Source organism: Apis dorsata, unplaced genomic scaffold (genome assembly GCF_000469605.1).
Source record: "Apis dorsata unplaced genomic scaffold, Apis dorsata 1.3 scaffold_517, whole genome shotgun sequence".
In the NCBI taxonomy this organism is placed as follows: Eukaryota; Metazoa; Arthropoda; class Insecta; order Hymenoptera; family Apidae; genus Apis; species Apis dorsata.
Genome location: NW_006263742.1, coordinates 185,222 through 193,771, shown reverse-complemented (window position 1 = coordinate 193,771; position 8,550 = coordinate 185,222). Strand labels below are relative to the sequence as shown.

At 32.0% G+C, this 8,550-nt stretch overlaps 1 protein-coding gene and 1 long non-coding RNA gene across 4 annotated transcripts in view; one reads left to right on the top strand and one right to left on the bottom strand.

The window, feature by feature from the left end:
• Positions 1-8,550, bottom strand: part of LOC102677019 (tyrosine-protein kinase Btk29A) — a 164,585-nt gene that overhangs the window by 56,721 nt on the left and 99,314 nt on the right. The window lies entirely within an intron of this gene.
• On the top strand, positions 689-1,286 carry LOC116186223. The gene is made up of 2 exons (XR_004151173.1): positions 689-1,151; positions 1,248-1,286. It is a non-coding gene; the product is annotated as an uncharacterized LOC116186223 (long non-coding RNA).

Below are 8,550 nucleotides of genomic sequence, written 5' to 3'. Positions count from 1 at the left end.
TTCTTATAAAAAAAAAAAAAAAAAGAAAAGAAAGCGATTTACAATGATTTTGAAGAGGAAATCTATTGTTCCTCTGATCGAAGGATTCCTCTGATTCCCCGAGGACTGGTAAGAAATCCGACTAATTCTCGAATCCGCGACAACACGGAAGAAAACAGATGGGATGAGAAAGAGCTGACCCATTTGGCGGTAGAATAGCCGAAGGGAGTTGGAAAAGAGGCAGCGAGTAGAAATAGGCGAGAAAAAAGGGCAAACCCGTGTGTACGGAACACGCGGGTATCTTTTGTCGCCGATCCTGGCCACCGGCGTCCCGGCATAATTAAAATTCTACAGACTCGCCCCGGAAGTTTGGACCACCTCCAAAATCCTCGAACCAAGTTACTCATGGATCGATCCAAATCTTCTGTCTTTGACATCGCTGAATGAAGAGAGCTGCGATCGACGATGGGAAAGTTAAGTGTACCAAAGAAAATCAAGGAGAAATTGTTTGGCCAAGCTTACGTAGAATGAGAATGATTGATCGATCGACGTGATATTGACGGCCTTGAGTTTTTTGAATGATGATTCATGATATTTTGTGATGGAAAACTTGATAGTTACAGCAATGGTAGTTTGCAATTTTTTTTATTTTCTTCAAGTTTTAGATGGTTTTTGTAATTGTTCTAATTAATTTGTTAGAATGATTAATTACAGGAAGTATTAGAAATATAGATGAGTAATAGAATAGTAATAGAATTATAAATGATTTGCAATTGTTTGAATTTAATATTTTTATTGCAGATTGATTTAATCATTGGGTTAATTTAATCATGATGAGCGAAATTTTTCAATTCAATCGTTTCTGTTCGGATCATATTGAAAATAATGATCATATTGCTATATGAGAAATTGGATATTCCGTTGGAAATTGAGAAATACTTTCGAATGTATCGTGACACGATATTAAGAGAAAGGTAGATTTTATAGAACGAATAGGAGACCAAATGCTAAGCCAGTAATTGGTTAAATATTTTATTTGAGGAATCTTGGGAGAGAGGATTCCCAGAAATTGGCCGCTTCGAGCAAATATTGAAATAGGCTTCGTAAATGGTTCTGCTCGTTTAAAAGGAAACGTGGTGATGCAACACGTACAACTTTCCATCTGATCCCAGGTGAACTGTCCTTGCGTGTAACGTTTTTACTAGCGACTTAGTGATTGTGGCTACTTGTTGTAAATCGATACCAAAACGACATTTTTTTTTTTTTAGATTTCATGTCGCAGAGAAAAAAATCAGAAGAAAAAGAAATTATAAAGATTACAAATATACGATCCAGGATTTAAGAATCTTTCGAAAGGAGAATAACAAATTTTAATTTTTACGTTAAATAAACGAATTAAGAAATAAAGCAAATTGATATAGGAATTAAAGAATAAAATTAAACAGAGTTAAGTTCTAGTCGTGAGTCTTCATAAAAATTTCAATTTACATTAAAATCAATATTCTATCACTGATATTTTTATATTTCTAACATTTTCTTCTTCTTTTTTTTTTTCCTGTTTAAGATACTCGTGTTAGCTTGTCCCTGGAAAAACGCGACGAAAGAGATTGTCGTAGCTGCTGATCACACAGTTTCTCGGTTACATTGGCGTAACCGGTTCTCCAAGACTCCTCGTCGAGTCTCTTTGTATCGGGCGAGGCCTGGATTCGTGCCGTTCAAGCGATTTTTATTAAACGACGTTGGTTGAGAGAGTAGACATTGTTTGTCGCGAATTGCGCCTCTTGTAGTGAGAGCTAACCCCTGCCACAGTATGATCCGCCCCCTTTCTTCCCTTGTAATTGCTGACTGGTAAATTGCTTCGAAGAAAAATTAATTTGCGTTACACGTAATTGTGATGGAACACTTAATCATTAATTTAAATGTTAAAATATTTATAGAATTTTATCTATATTCGAATCAAAAATTCCAGAATCGTGAATGTTCTTCGATTTAAGGATAAAAATATTCTAAAACTCTTTAAATCGAAGTTTCAAACGCAAAATTTTCTTCAAAATTATATTTATAGTAGAGATAGAAGCTTTTTTAGAACCCCCGATCACTTTTCACCTTATCGAACGGAGAACTAGACATCTTTGCCACCCACAATCTGTTCCTTCCCACTCAACCCTCATAATTCATTCTAAAATCGCTCGTTCAGCACCCATATCCCCTTTTCGCAATCTCTTTCTCAGTGTTCCGCACGTGGAGAGCGCGATTGCCCAATTTTCCTCAATTTTCCCCAAAGCAACTTCGAAATCAGCCCAGTCAGGGAAGCGTGCACGACCCCGCCAAGCTTTTATATTTGCTTAACATTAGATTACGCTCCTCGAGGGTATGTAGGTCGTCTCGTTTGTTCCCAGTTTCAGGAATTTACGATTAAGTCCCGCAGAATTGAATTTTCCAAGCTTGGAATAACTGCGTGCCGCCATTTTGCGAGAATTTCGAGTTGAACGCGATCTCTGTTCCGTGATTGGTCGATGATTTATTCAGTCGTTTCTGGTATCCGTGTGAAGTTGGTAACAGTATTTTTGACGTTCTTATATTTGTTGTATAAGTTTTGTGCAATAAATTACACATTTGGGTCTATAAATTTTGATAACATATTTTTTTTTATACGATACATATTTTTTGATATGTGTTCCTTTTCATATGTTTATATAAATGTTTTTGTACAAATGTCTTAAATTACTATTTGTTTCTATATATGGTGTTTTTTTTAAAGAGACCCAGATGTATAATTAATCGATAGTTTTATGTAAAATGATTCTTGGCAAAAAACAAAAAAAATGTTTTAGAATCTTTCCTTAACAAATTTAAATTTGTTCGAACAAATTATCGCGAAAAAATTGTATCTAATCAAATAACGAAATTACGATGAAATTAATCAAGAATCATTTTTGTTACGAACTTTTCAATTACATTAATATTATACAACAATATAACAATATTAACAATATTATATTATATATTATATTATATTAACAATAACATTAATATTATACATTTTCAGATCTCTCTCAACTACGACAATCAAATAACCAGACTACATGCCATCAAGTACTACATTCTTCAAATTCAATGCAAATGGAATCGAATCGGAGAAATTCTCTTATTATTTCGAAAAACTCATGAATGGAAAGTAAGACTTAATCGTGCAGCTTTTCGCACGCCTCCAAACCGAGTTCTCGAGCAGCTGACGCGATAATTTATCGGGCCGTTTAACTTTCGAGTTTCGTTCGCGTGAAACACGAAGGGGGAGGGAGAGGAAGAAAAAAACTCGATACAGGAAACCAGTTTCGAACAGACCGCGATTTCAATAGATTCTACGACTCTCTAAACACCGATTCCTTCTCGATTTACTTACTCCAACCCAGATCGAATTTTATCTCGTATTCTCACTCTGCAACACCTCTGAAATTCACTCTGCGTAATGGGTATAAAAAAAAAAAAAAGAAGAAGAAAAAATAAGGAAATAAAAAGGGGAGAGATAGAATGATGGAAAAGAAGAAACGGAAGAGAGAGACTTACGCTCCTTACACACAGGCGGAGAAAACGTGGCGCGTAAATAGAGCGAATAAAGGAGGTCGAGTTGAAATGGGGTTGAAAATTTGTAAAGAAGGGGAAAGGGTTTTTTTTTACGAGTTAATGAAGGGAAGCCAAGGCAAGAAGGTTGAAAGTTAATTAAGAACAGCCTGGAAGGAATGATTATTTTTCTTTTTTTTTTTTTTTTTCTCTCTCCTTTCTTTGATGATCGTGCTTCGTTCCGTACAATGAAAATTTGTTGCATTTCATTAAAGATTTTTTTTGTAAATTGTGTTCTTGTAAATGTAAAAGCTGAATTATTTGAAAAAAACATAAGGATGATTTGATCATTAACATTTACATATATGTGGATTATTTTAGATTGGATTCATAATTTTAATAATAAAAATTGTAGTGGAAGTACAATTTGAAATAAAACTAAATTGGATGAATTAAAAGATATTTATATTTGTGTACAATGATATGAAATGTTTCAATTAAAATATTCAAAATATGAATATAGAAGGGTTGAATTCGTTGCAATTGAGTATAGTTTCAATGAAAGGGAAGCTTGTAACGATCGATTCCGAATTCATTAAATTATTTCTTCGTTACGTATTTATTAACCATCGTGCCCATTTTCAGCGATGAATTACGATAGTTGGTATACATGCATCGATTATAGGGAAATTTTGAATTGGATGAAGAGCAACGTTGATATTAACGACAGTGATTGCTGCATTTTCTATAAAATTCCATCCAACGTACAATTGTTTCAATAAATAATTCTTTCATATATTTTTTAATTTTTCAAGAATATAAATAATATTGTGATTGATAGGCAAAAAATATTCGATATGAAAAAAGAAATAAAGAAAAGATAAAAATAGAAAAACAATGATTTCGTATACCGTTAATCTTTTCAAAGATTTTTAAGTAGTGGTATAAATAATATTATAATCGATGTGCAAAAGACATGGAAAGAAGATAAAAGTGATTCCGTAAACCATAATCGTTTGAAAAAATGAAAAATCGTGAAACCGTTCGCAGAATCTTCGATTTTCCTAAGGATATCGAGCGAAAGAACGATTTAACCAATTCTAGAAATATTATTTGTTGAGACTATGGGAATCATTAGCGAGCAATTTATCGTGTCGTCGTAGGGAAATCGAGCGTCCAAACACGGGGAATCGATATTCCATTACGGAGGATCGGTGGTTCGCCAGAGAGAAGCACGATAAGAGGGCAACTATGGCGAACGGGGATACCGCTTTCAAGATGGAAGATAGAAACGTCTGGGAAATGAAACTTGGTTACTGAAAAGGTATCTATCTCGCTGCTTTCCGAGTTAATTTCGTTGTGCTCTCGTTTTTCGTGATAATTTTTCCATGATCGAGCCTGATGTGTAAAAGTAAATTTCTGATAACTTTGCCAATAATTAATAAGTTAATTTTGATTCATTAATCTAAATTTGTTTAATTTTACAGAATTAAAGACGAAAGAAGAAATCTGGTAAATTCATAGTCGAAACACAATATATATAATATATAAATATATACATAAATATATACACAATATATGAACTTTTTTTAGTAATAATTCAGTTCATTTTTTCTGCAGCATAAAATTTGAAATCTATCAGGATGGAATCATAAATGATTTATAAATTCATATAAATATTAATAAATTTATAGCTGAACATAACATGGGTAAGTAAAATTTTTCTAGTAATTTCTAGTAATTTAGCTATTAATTAATAATAATTAGTTATTTTCATTAACTTAAATTTTTTTAGTTTCAGAATCATAATAAATTGTTTTTGAGATTCAATCAATTGAATTCTCAATCGAAAATGCTCTTGATAATATAATTTAAAACTTAATTACACCACTTGAAATGGTACCACTTGAAAATTGTTCAACGAGTATTAAGAATATTCATTTTATAATTATTTTCATCGTTCAAATTTAGTTTTCACCATTTCTCTTAAATTATTCGAGAAACAATAGATGTAATAAGATATTAAAGGCAATCACCCTCATCACGAACATGAATTAATAATTATTATCTAACAAGGATACTCGTAAACGGATACCTTTCTTTGTCATTAATTATCTGCTCGTTAATGATCAATTACGAGCGTATCGTATTTTTCGTTGACAATAAAGCAAGATCGAAAAACGATGAAAAAGAAAGAAAATCATTTCTGGAAATCGAGACAGTCTCTACTAATCCCACGATAAATCCATTGATCAAATCGGTGGATATGAATACTCGCTCTTATTATTCGCCATTAATCGGCTGGTAATTAGCGATTGTTAATTGAGGTGTTTTTCCTCGACACGCAAATAAAAGCTGAGTCAAAAATGAAGTTAAAAAAGAAATGATAAAAATGAATTTCATGGAAATTAATCTTTTTATCAATGATTGATGGTGGGATTGATAATAAATGAAAATTTACATTAGAACATTGAATGTGTATTTTTTTTTTTAATTGAAAGTGATATTTGAACATAATTAGAGAAATTATAATAATTATATCAAATAGATGGAATATATATGCATGATAATTCAATCAAATATTTAGACCAAAACTAATTTTTAACAAGGAATAATTTAAGAGAGTAACAATGGATTATATAAATAAAAATTGTGATCCAGATTCTACTTTAATAACTTACTCTCGTAGACTCTTGAAGAATGCATGGATAACATTTTATGATTAATTTAAAATCCACCTAAAATTAATCTTTTTCAAAAGTAATAATTTAACAGAATAATGTTGCATTATGTAAACCGAGATTGTGATTCAGATTCTACAGTATCCTTTCTAGTAGAATTTAAAGCGAATTCATGGATTTTCGAGCTGGTAGTCTACAATGAATTTACCTTCCCTAGCGAACGAATATTTAGAAGGCGGGTCACAGAGAAGAACAACACGGAATAGAGACACGATGCTCGTTGGAAATACTGAATAGTCTTTCCACGGTCGTCGAATAAGTCAACGTTTAACTCTTGTTATTTGGAAAGACATTTATACTTAGCAGTATCTCTTCCAATTTCATTTTAGATGCTCTTGTTTTACTTCACAAAATTAGTTTGACAAGTATCTTATTAAAATAAATTCTTTAAAACAAATTTAATTTAATTTCCGCTTTTTAAAATGGATTCACTATATTAAATCAATATATTTATTTTAGATATATTTACAAGAAAGATCCAAAAATATTTCCTGTTCTCAAATTTTCTAAAAATTACACTTTTTCATCCCTAAATTTTCATAATTTCTCTTAACATTTCAACTTCAATAAAATTTTTTTCTAGAATTTTTAGAACTTACAATTGTTAAAATTTAGATACTCTGTATTCTAGAATTGTATGCTTCTTTTTCCAAGAATCATACAAATATTTCAATTCAAAAATTTTCCTTTTCTAAAAATCATCATTCTTTTATTTTTCAAGCTTTCACAAGTTTCTTTACTCCAATATCTCTATTTCTACAATTTCTAGAACTCACATTACAGACTTTATTCTAAGATATTTAATTCTTCCAGGAACGTCTTACGATTTCATCCCTTCCATCTCACGTTCTCTTGCCAAAGTCAAAAAATCGTCTCGTCCAAGAACAACAGAACGCATCATTATTACACTGAGTGGAAGGACGAAAGGCGCACGCGTGGTGATCGGCGTGCCTATGTGCACGAGTACACAAATAGCTCATTATGAACGAAGCCCGTACTTGGACCCGTCGCGCGCACTACGTAATTGGGGTTAATGATCGTGTGTACACCAGTGCCTCTCCTACTTGTACGCGAACCACCACTCGACAACTTGGCCCGGACCAAGCATTCCACTCTCTGGCCATTAGCAAGTGTAATGCCGGCCGTGGTAACACCTCGTTTCTTTGCCCATTTCCCTCATACTTCTACATTTTTTTTGGCCTCATCTTGACCGTTCAGGTTCTGCTCCAGGAAATTTTCTTTTTTAGCTTCCTTTTCTTTTTTTCTTTCTTGTAAAAGTGGAGAAATGGAAAAAGCTTTTGACATTTTAATGAGAGATTGAGGGATGGATTATTTGGAGAAAGAGATATTGAAATACTTTACAATTAGAAATGTGGTGGTAACCGATAATTGTAATTTTCTTTTTTTCTTTCTTGTGAAAGTGAAGAAATAGAAATGGATGGATTTTGATATTTTAATAAGAGATTAAGGAATGGATAATTTAGAGAAAGAGATTAGAGCGATTAGAAATGCGGTAGTACTCAATTAACTATCGTGAAACGTGTTAATTATCTGAGGAAATGCATGCCAAATTTTTGAATATAATATAATCAAATTATCATAATTAAAATTTAAAGAGAAAAATACAATAATCCAGATAACTGCTGCATACAGATTAAATTTCTATATGTAACAAATTTCTGAAAATAGTTTTAAAATAAATAAAGTGAACTTTTATAATATATATCTAAATAATAACTATTCTAGAATATGATAGAAATTCAAAATCTTTGACAGATACTATATTATATATGTATATATGTATTAAATATATATACTAATATATATAATAAAACAATATATCTACACAAGAAAAATTCATGGAATAAAATCTTGTCAATCCTTGGAATTGTGATGTTCGACTGTATCGATACTCACAAGTATATATCGAGGCTTAACGAGAATGCATGACCGAGGACAACCGATCGAGGGAATGTCTCTATCGATAATGTCTTGATCGGAGAGACCGGTTTTCTTTGCCAAGGTTCTTTGCCTACCTTCGAGATTATCGGTTAACTGTACTTGTCCCGTTAGTTCACCGTGATAACGGGAGATCGCAAAAGTGCTCGGTTCTAAGCGAAGAAGTAAGATTGATTGGAACTTACTTAGTCTTAATGGATCTAATTTTCAGCAAAGAATATTGGATCTACTCACCTGCAACAGAAAATAAAAGATATTCTTTATTAGATGGAAAATTTAAAGAGATGTAAAGATGTATATTAGTAAGATC